This window comes from Dermacentor silvarum, chromosome 7 (assembly GCF_013339745.2).
Source record: "Dermacentor silvarum isolate Dsil-2018 chromosome 7, BIME_Dsil_1.4, whole genome shotgun sequence".
Lineage (NCBI taxonomy): Eukaryota > Metazoa > Arthropoda > Arachnida > Ixodida > Ixodidae > Dermacentor > Dermacentor silvarum.
Genome location: NC_051160.1, coordinates 122,030,854 through 122,039,930, shown reverse-complemented (window position 1 = coordinate 122,039,930; position 9,077 = coordinate 122,030,854).

The window sequence follows — 9,077 nt, the reverse complement described above, 5'->3', positions numbered from 1 at the left end:
ACTGACGCGACCACATCACTTCCTCCTAACGATGCCTTTGACCATTCTATGCCTGAAATAATCATCGATATACATGGTATCGACGGTCTTTTACGGGAATTGGACACCTATAAATCCATGGGTCCTGATAGAATTCCTTCCTATGTCCTAAAGAAATGTCACGGCATTATTACACAATATCTCTGTATTTTATTTAAAATCTCGTACAAGACTGGGTTGGTTCCACAGGACTAGAAACTCGATGTTGTTAATCCTATCTTTAAATCTGGAGACAAGAAACTGGTGGAAAATTACAGGCCTATATCCCTAACTTCATTATCCTGCAAAGTTTTTGAGCATATATTGTATAGTCAATTATTTAAATACATTGAGTCGATTATATTTTTCACTGCCTCACAGCATGGATTTCAAAACGGGTATTCTTGCAACACACAATTTATTGAATTCCAACACTTTATAGATAACTCCCTTGACAAGAACGAACATGTAGATGCACTATTCCTAGACTTTAAAAAAGCGTTTCGCACAGTATCTCCTCACTTACTAAATATTAAGTTAACGTCTTTGAACATACATAATAAAACCCAAAAGTGGATTTGTAATTATCTTAAAGGGACACTAAAGAGAAACAGGAAGTTCAGCTGGAATAAAAGAGGGACCTTCAGGAATGCATGCGGTTTTTGTTGGGTGCAAAAATATGAGTTATTAGCGGAGAAATTCGTAAACAAAGACCAAATATCTCTTCCTCAATTTCTCTCACCCCAGATTTGGCGCTGAAGCAGTGTCGTCACAGATTTCATTGCTCTCGGCGAATCAGAATGCGCCATGATACGTCACCGCTTGCGTAAACGGCCGAGGCACTGGATGCATCATGGCTGCATGCATGGTCGCTACGTTTGCGTTCGCCGCGATGGATACCGTTGCTGCAGCTAAACCTTGCAACGAAGAGCTCGCCAGGGAAGCAGGACTGCATTTCAGCGATATTCAGTGAAACGGAGCGCGAAATGATCCTCCGTGCTCGAGCGGTAGGTGTTTCCGCGTGCGATGGCGTTGAGCCGCCGGCCGCGCCGGCGGAGAGCTTCGTTTTCGTCGACGGAAGGCGAAGCGTCCGGTCCGCCAGGCGACGATGTTCCCGACAGAACAAGCGCAGAAAGTTGCGCACGCACTCGGTATGGTTATTTCGTGGCTTTATTTAATGACATTCAGCACTCACCGAGCCGCCAGTTTGCTGCTGCAGGGGCACCGGAAGGGGCTTTGATGAAGGCCGCATTGAGGGAACAGCTGCTCGAGAAAGGACTGGCCTCTGGGGCACGCCAAGATACTTTTCGAGGGCAGGATTATACACATAATCCGAGGGCGAGAAATGCAGAGAGCACACCATCGGTTTCTCTGGCTCTTTTGCCGTTTTATCATCGGCAGAGCACTGAGCCATTGCGAACGCCGGGGAGCCGGGGCTCACATGAAAGGACACAATCGAGTCAACACTGCCGCTGCCCCTGAGCAAGCACCTTGGGCCATTTATACAGCCCTCAACACTACACACACGAGGCATTTTCTGGCTGTTTCCCGCGAAGTCAACGTTTCTTGAGTCACGCAACACGCAACCAAACACCGTAGAGCGGAACAGGCGCGCGCGACGATGCATTGACCAAAAACGAAACTACGAAACTATCACAACCGGATGTATCGCCATGCCATTTTTTCTTATTTATTTAATTTTGTGCTAAACTTGTACTTCCTCGCTTGAAACGGTTTAAAAAGTGGCAAATGCTGTTTATGTACGTTTAAGGTGTATTTCATTTTGCGTTTTATTAACAGCGATAAATCGCTCTCGACCAATCGCGACCGGCCTGCATTTGTAATCTCCGACGTCAGAACGTGTAGTGCGGGAAATTCGAAGGGGCGTCAGCACCTATCCTTCAGTTTTTCGCTATTTTCTCGCCTATTAAACATCTGTTTGCAGTAAGAATGGTATGGCTGTGATCGTGAAAGGATAATCTACCATTTAAGCTGAACTTCCGGTTTTACTTTAGTGTCCTTAATGACCGTAAACAGTGTGTAGTTCTTAATGGGTGTAGTTCATCACACATAACCGTATCCTCAGGAGTGCCCCAGGGCAGCGTTCTGGGGCCACTATTATTCCTCATATATATTGTTACGGGACAATATTAATGACATTGTAGATGACATACAGTCCCCCATGAAACTCTTTGCAGATGACTGTGTTCTTTACACAAAAATTAATTTACCATCAGATGTAACAATCTTGCAGAGGGACCTTGATAGAATAGCAAATTGGTGTCTACGCTGGCGAATGAGTCTGAATATCAATAAAAGTAATCACGTCCGTTTTTCAAATAAAAAATTGGAACCTCAAACACAGTACAATGTTGAAAACACAACAATAAAAAGCGTCTCAGAGTGCAAGTACCTTGGGGTTTACTTCACACCAAAACTGAAATGGAACGCACACATTCAGCATTGAATATCTAAGGCAAGCAAACTGTTTTTTATTCGTAGAAATTTCAAATGAGCGTCCAAAGGTGTTAAAGGAACACTTTATTTTTTGTATGTAAGATCTATCCTCGAATATGCCTTTATGATTTGGGACCCATATCAGGACTATTTGATACAAGTAATAAAAAACTTCAAAATCAGGCTGCACGCTTCGTCTCCAACAGTTATAACCCGTTCGAAAGTGTCACTGAAATAAAAGCATTGCTGGGCTGGGAAACGTTAATCACCAGAAGAAAAAAAATTGAGACTCAAGTTCTTCCACCGAATATTCTATAATCAAACAGCCATTGATAGCCGCAACTACCTATCGGAGCCAACTTATGTGTCGAATCGACTCGACCACTCAAAGAAGGTGCGTGAATACAGCTGCAATACTAACCGTTTTGCTGAATAATTCTTTCCACATACAGTGAAAGACTGGAATTTGTTGCCGGAAGAATGTGTTTCAGTGTCTGATAGGCATGGCATGGCATCGCAAGAACTTTATTTTGGTCCAGAGAAACTAGGGCCCGACGGCAAAAGCCCCCAGGCTAAGTCGGTGGCTCCGCCCACGTAGGAACCGGTAGGCCAAAGGCTTTCCCGATGTCGGGAGCTCTCCGGACGGCCAGGAGTTGATCTTGGAGGACTTCGCTGGATATGCGTCGACTCCAGTCCTCCTCACTGTTGAAGTCCGAAGCCCTTTGGTTGGGGCACAGCCAGAACATATGATCAAATAGACACGGAGTGTGTCCACAACTTTTACATTCCGCGGGAAACTCCTGGTCAATTTTGTTAAGCACAAAAGGTGTTGATAAAGGGGCATTCCATTTTATCTCGAGTTAATTTTGTATAGGATGCAGTGATCTGCAAACATTCGCACTGTTGCATCTTTGTGTATGTGTTTTGTATGTATGTCCTGTGCATGTATTGTGTGTATGTGAACTTTGTTGTCCCTGCAGTTTCTTTCTACATTCTTTGTTCAATACTTTTTTTCGAACATATTTATGAGTGAAAAGAAGTACAATAAATAAGGTTACGTAAACTTGAGGTCAGGAGATTGAAATAAAGACAGATTGGAAAATAGTTTTATGTTATAGGTCCTGTAGTTCCCGCAAGACATAAGGTGGCCTAATGCAGAACAATGCAGAATTTCTTGGCAGTCGATGACCCTGTACAGTCTCCCGCATTTTTATTTATATCGCGCGAGAACACCACAATATGGCCGTGCGTCGTCCTGGAGGAAACGTGCATTAGACAACTCTTGCACAGGAGAGTACTTAGTGCAATTGAGGGTACTTCTGCCGGTCTCGCTGATTATCGTTGCTTAAAGGCGCTAAAATGACGCGTAATGGACGCTTGTGCGATATACTTAAAGTGCAAAAGGCTGTATGTTGTTTCGATTTTTCCTGGGAGCATTGTTCACCGACTAATTACTGTTGCAATGTTATCGCTTGGCGCAAAACGCGCCTTTCTTTTTCTTAACTGTTTTCAAGGACAATGGTGATGTTGGTTAGACGGTGGCGGCTACTTCTCTTCACTCATAAATATGTTCGAATAAAAGTATTGAACAAAGAATGTAGAAAGAAACTGCAGGGACAACAGTTCTCAAATACACACAATACATGCACAGGACATACATACAAAACACATACACAAAGATGCAACAGTGCGAATGTTTGCAGATGACTGCATCCTATACAAAAATAACTCGAGATAAAATGGAATGCCACTTTATCAAACATAGCAACAAGGATTGTCAGATGACACCTAATCTAGAAAAGACAGTATGCATGACTGTACCAAGAAAGAAAGCGCAACTTACCATTGAATAAAAAATTAGAGATACTAAGCTAGGTAGAATACAAGAGTATAAGTATTTAGGTGAAATTCTGACCTCTCATTTAAAATGGTACTCGCACGTGACTCACATGGCATCTAAAGCGCTATCACCTTTTTTTCTCTGAAACGCTCTCGAAAGTCAGCATCTCAACAAACCAATCATTTAGCTTATGCAAGCCTCCGGCGTTCGTTTCTTGAATGTGGCTATCTTGGTCTTCTTATAAAAAGAATTATATTGCGATGTTAGAAAATGTACAGACGAAAGACACAAGATTTATACTTAATGCACCCAATTCCACTCTTCCACTGAATTCTAGAAAAAAAAATCTGGTTTAACTACAACCAGTGAGAGAGTAAAATATTTGCGACTAAAATTCATGTTGTCATTTTTAAATAATGCCTGACAAATCGACAGTAGTCGCTATTCGAGATAGTCGATAGACTAAAGAAGACTAAAAGAAGTTTTCGAGATAACCATTAGACTAAAGAATACAGATTTAATAGCGATAAGTTCAGGTATTTTTTTTTTCCGAGTGCAGTCAGAATGAAAAGTGCTTCCCAACGACATTGAGGACAGCCCGTCAGCCGAAAATTTCCTCTGTAACCTATCAGATTTCATATGCTGCCCTGAAATTTATGGTTGTAAAATAACGTTAACGGGTACTTCCTCTTCTATGTTCCGGTAACGTTACTTTGTTGCAAGTGCCATTTACCTTTTTGTAATGAATGAAAGTTTTTAATTTTTTTGTTTGCTTTTGTTCTTACTGTGTTTCTGTACTCCCGCGGTTGGTTGCATAATGCTACATCGTTTTCAGTAATGATTATGTAGAATTTTTTAGTGCCTGACGTTTTCTACCTGGGACTCACTGCTGTATGTTCTGAAGTTCTCACTTAATTTCATAGCACTTGAGCAACCTTTGTTATCTTGAATTGTGACCTGCATGTATTTTTGTGAACCTGTATTCTTAAATAGTGACTTATTTACTGCTGCAGCGTTCAACAAAGGCAGTTGCAATATAAATAAGTAAATAAATAAATAATAAATAAATACATAAATAGAAATTGTTCCTGAACTGTTCAGAAGCATGCGAGTGCTAATGTTGACATGCACACGGCAATCCTTTTACGTGGAAAACGCAGAGTACACAAAGATACACAGAACCAAGGAATACGATAACAAGAGTGTTGAAAAAATTATTCACTTGCAACGTCATGATCAAAGCTGCAACGATACGATTTTGTAGCTTTGTGATATTTCCGATACCTCAAGAAACTGCAGTAATCACGTGCTGCACTGTTTTGCAAGTTTTCTGATGCCATGCACCCAGCATTTCATCTAGCAATATTAGCCTCCTATCCAGAGCATGTATCTTCGCAAAACGCCTCTTACGGCAAGTACCATCACTTTCTCAGTGTAAGACAGCATGTTCTATGCCTTCTTCAGCCTCCCCACAAGAGCACACACCACTTTCGTTTTTTTTTTTATATCCTGCACACGAAGCATTTAGTACAAGCTGCGCCTATCCGAAGTCTGTGAATTTTCGTTTCAATTGAGCGGCTGCTTTTTATAAATATGGATAATTGCGTGTTAGGGCCTATCGCACATAATCTGGAACTTTCGGCACTGTTTGTGGACTAAGTTTCTTTGGACATCCGACTATGGAGTTTTGCTTAAAAGACCATGCGCACCACTCACCGCTAGGTGTATTTGCGATAGCATTCCATTTTGGTGAGCTGCGCCCCCATATCATCAGTGACGTTCCCTTTAATTGCGCAATTACTTTCAATGCAGTGAAATAAGATATCAATAAGAAGATCCTTTGCTGTAACGCATATCATAATACCCTTTTGTGTCTCGCATATCGCTGTACTTTCACCAAGCTGATTTCCACTGTGCACAGTAGTGAATCTTGCAGTCGCTCAGAATTGCCCGTCGAAAAGATCATTCGGAAGGATGGTTTGCAGGGTGAGCTTGAGGCTGCTGTGCTCGTCTTCCTTACCTTTGTATGAAGCCTTATGTTTTGCGCTGCTCGCTTCAAGAAACGATCGCGAATGTGTACATAAGAAGCGTAATGCGGAAAGTGCAGTATAGAGCTCTGCCGTCGTAGATGCTGTAAAGTGACGCCGTCTAAATGTCCTTGGTTCTTGATATGCCGGTATAAAGAACGCCGATGTAGAGCTTCCATTCTTACACGAACCACCTGCGTCGATTTAAATACGATCTCTGTATGTAATGTAGAGGTGTGAAAATACGGTTTGATTGCAATGCCTGGCATGTCGCACTTACAAGTTAGACCGGGAATGGAAGTGACAATTTTTGGAATTGGTATTAGCCATGGAGGATGAGGCACGTTCATGGGCCAGTATTCATGAACAGGCAGAAGGTTCCTGCTCTGTGCTAGTGCCTCTTGCAAGCGGGCCTCGTATTAACATTTAATTGCTTGACAAAGTGGATGATTGGCACGTTGAATTGCCAAACGAAAACAGAGGCGACATGTTTCCAAAAATCTTAGTGCCTGAAAAGATGGATGGCGAGACTAGGCAATAACCAACGCTCTGACAGATGCCCTGGATACTTACTTTAAGGTATATCTAGAGGCTTTTGACGAGCCGTCATTGAAGAGTGTCTTCCAAAGTACATGGTAACCCTTAAAGTATCAGAGAACTGCTAATTGCGCAGTGAACGCGTATTAAGGATGATGCTGTCCTACCTCATTTGATTCCATCAAAGCGACGAAGAACGCTGATAAGACAAATAACTTTCTCCTCTAGTGATTTTACCTGCGAAGCCCATGACAACCACCTGTCAAGAACGACGCCCAGAGACTAGTGCTGCCACAGACGCATCAAGCGCCGAGAGTCTAGCTCTTACCAAAAATTTTCAGGCATTTTCTGGTAAAAGGAAGAACATCACTTACGAACAACACTACATTAATTGAGAGTACTGTGGCCAGGTGTACAGCCACCCAAATCTTTAACTAACGTGCGCGAGCGGCGACTTGCTGTGCGCCAGCACTTTAAATTAGGAACAAACTAACAAATGACTATACTATCTTTACGAGCTTTATGGGCATGTGTTAAGCTCGTCCGTTTCGGAAGTTCGTTCCATCGTAATGCACTGGAAAGCAGAAAAAAACGCACTTACATAAGCTAGCTAAAGATTTGGCCGGTTATACATATGCTCAAGTCATCTGCGTAAAGAAACTAGTGCAAATACGTATCCAAGACATTGGGCAACTGAGCCATTACATACTTAAAAAGAAAGGGGCAGGGTACACTTCCTTGAGGAACACGTTGGCTCACTTGATGTTCCTTGACTGTACAATGATCTGTTTGTATAAATATTTCCTGTCCCTTAAGAACTGTGCGATTCGTATCAGTGTTTGACCTGTTAGGCATAATTGAACCAATAAATAAAGCACGTACAGGTGGCCCATTGTGTCAAATGCCCCGCTTAGTGTCTAGAAGAAACACAGCAACAATGATCCAACAGCAGCTTCGAACATCTTCTACATTTGTCAGAAAATCCTCCATAATACATCGGTGCCTGCGGAAGCCTACCATGTTTTCAGGTAGCACTCCGGTCCATTCTGACAATCACTGCAGTCTAGCATCGATAATCTTCTCCATTAGTTTATACAGGTAGCTGGAAGCCTCACAGGTAGAAATATAGCGAAGACTTGCCAGGTCTAAGTACAGGAAGCGCACGTGCAATCTTCCAGGATATAGGAAGGCATTCTGCTCTCCAGAGGTAATTAAGTATTTTCAATCAAATATTGCGGCCCACAGGAGCATTGTTTCTGAAAACAACATAAGTAACCATGTCAGGTCGGGCTGCAGTCTTCTGACGACAAGGTGTAAGTGCGTTTTTAAGTTCACCCATCGGAAATGGTTGGTCTAATTCGAGATGTTGCCACTGGTGAAACAGTTTACTGCTATGTAAACTGCTGTGCAGAATTATTCAGGTCTCTTCGATGCTGTCGCAGGGCGTCTAACTAGTTTCCAAAACTCGTCTGCAATGTCTGTTTCGTATACATTCTGAGCTAAAGCTAGGGCTCTTAATCCTTTTTACTGTGCACTGAGTAGGCAACGCTGAACGTTCCATAATTTTCGATCAGGTGTTGTAGGCGTAAGTAAAGAGCAGAATTCCTGCCATCACTTTGTGCCTAGATTTTGCAGCTGCCGAAGCATACGATAATGAGTTTCTTGAGAGTTTCGGTAATCCTCGAGGAGACCTGCGCTTCTATATTTCCTGTCAGCTCCTCTTCACATGGTTTTAAGTCACTCGTATTCTGAATGTACATCAGCGGCGCGCGCCTTTCAGAAATTTTGGTAAGCTATGAACAGCCGTATATCTTGTCTTGTATGAGCGATAAAAGGCTACCTGTGTCGTGACCACTTAAGCTTGATTAGTAATATGTTCCGTAATGTCTGCCAACTTGTTAACGGTGCAGTCTGCCGATGAGACAAAAATCAGAGGCGAGGATGTCATGCTAGGGTATGAAAGTCATGACTACCTCTTGTTGGTATATCTGTTCTGCAATGTGCTCCACTTACAAGGTCCTTAAAGTGCGAGGTCTAAGCAGCTGCAGTAAATGCTATCCTTTAGGAGTGTCACTGACTCATCGTTCAACAGACATAAACCTCTCTTCTGAAATGCTTTTCGCAGCAAATTTCCACGGCTGTCCCAGTGCGCGCTTCCCCTCATGACACTGTGTACATTAAAATTGCCACAAATTATT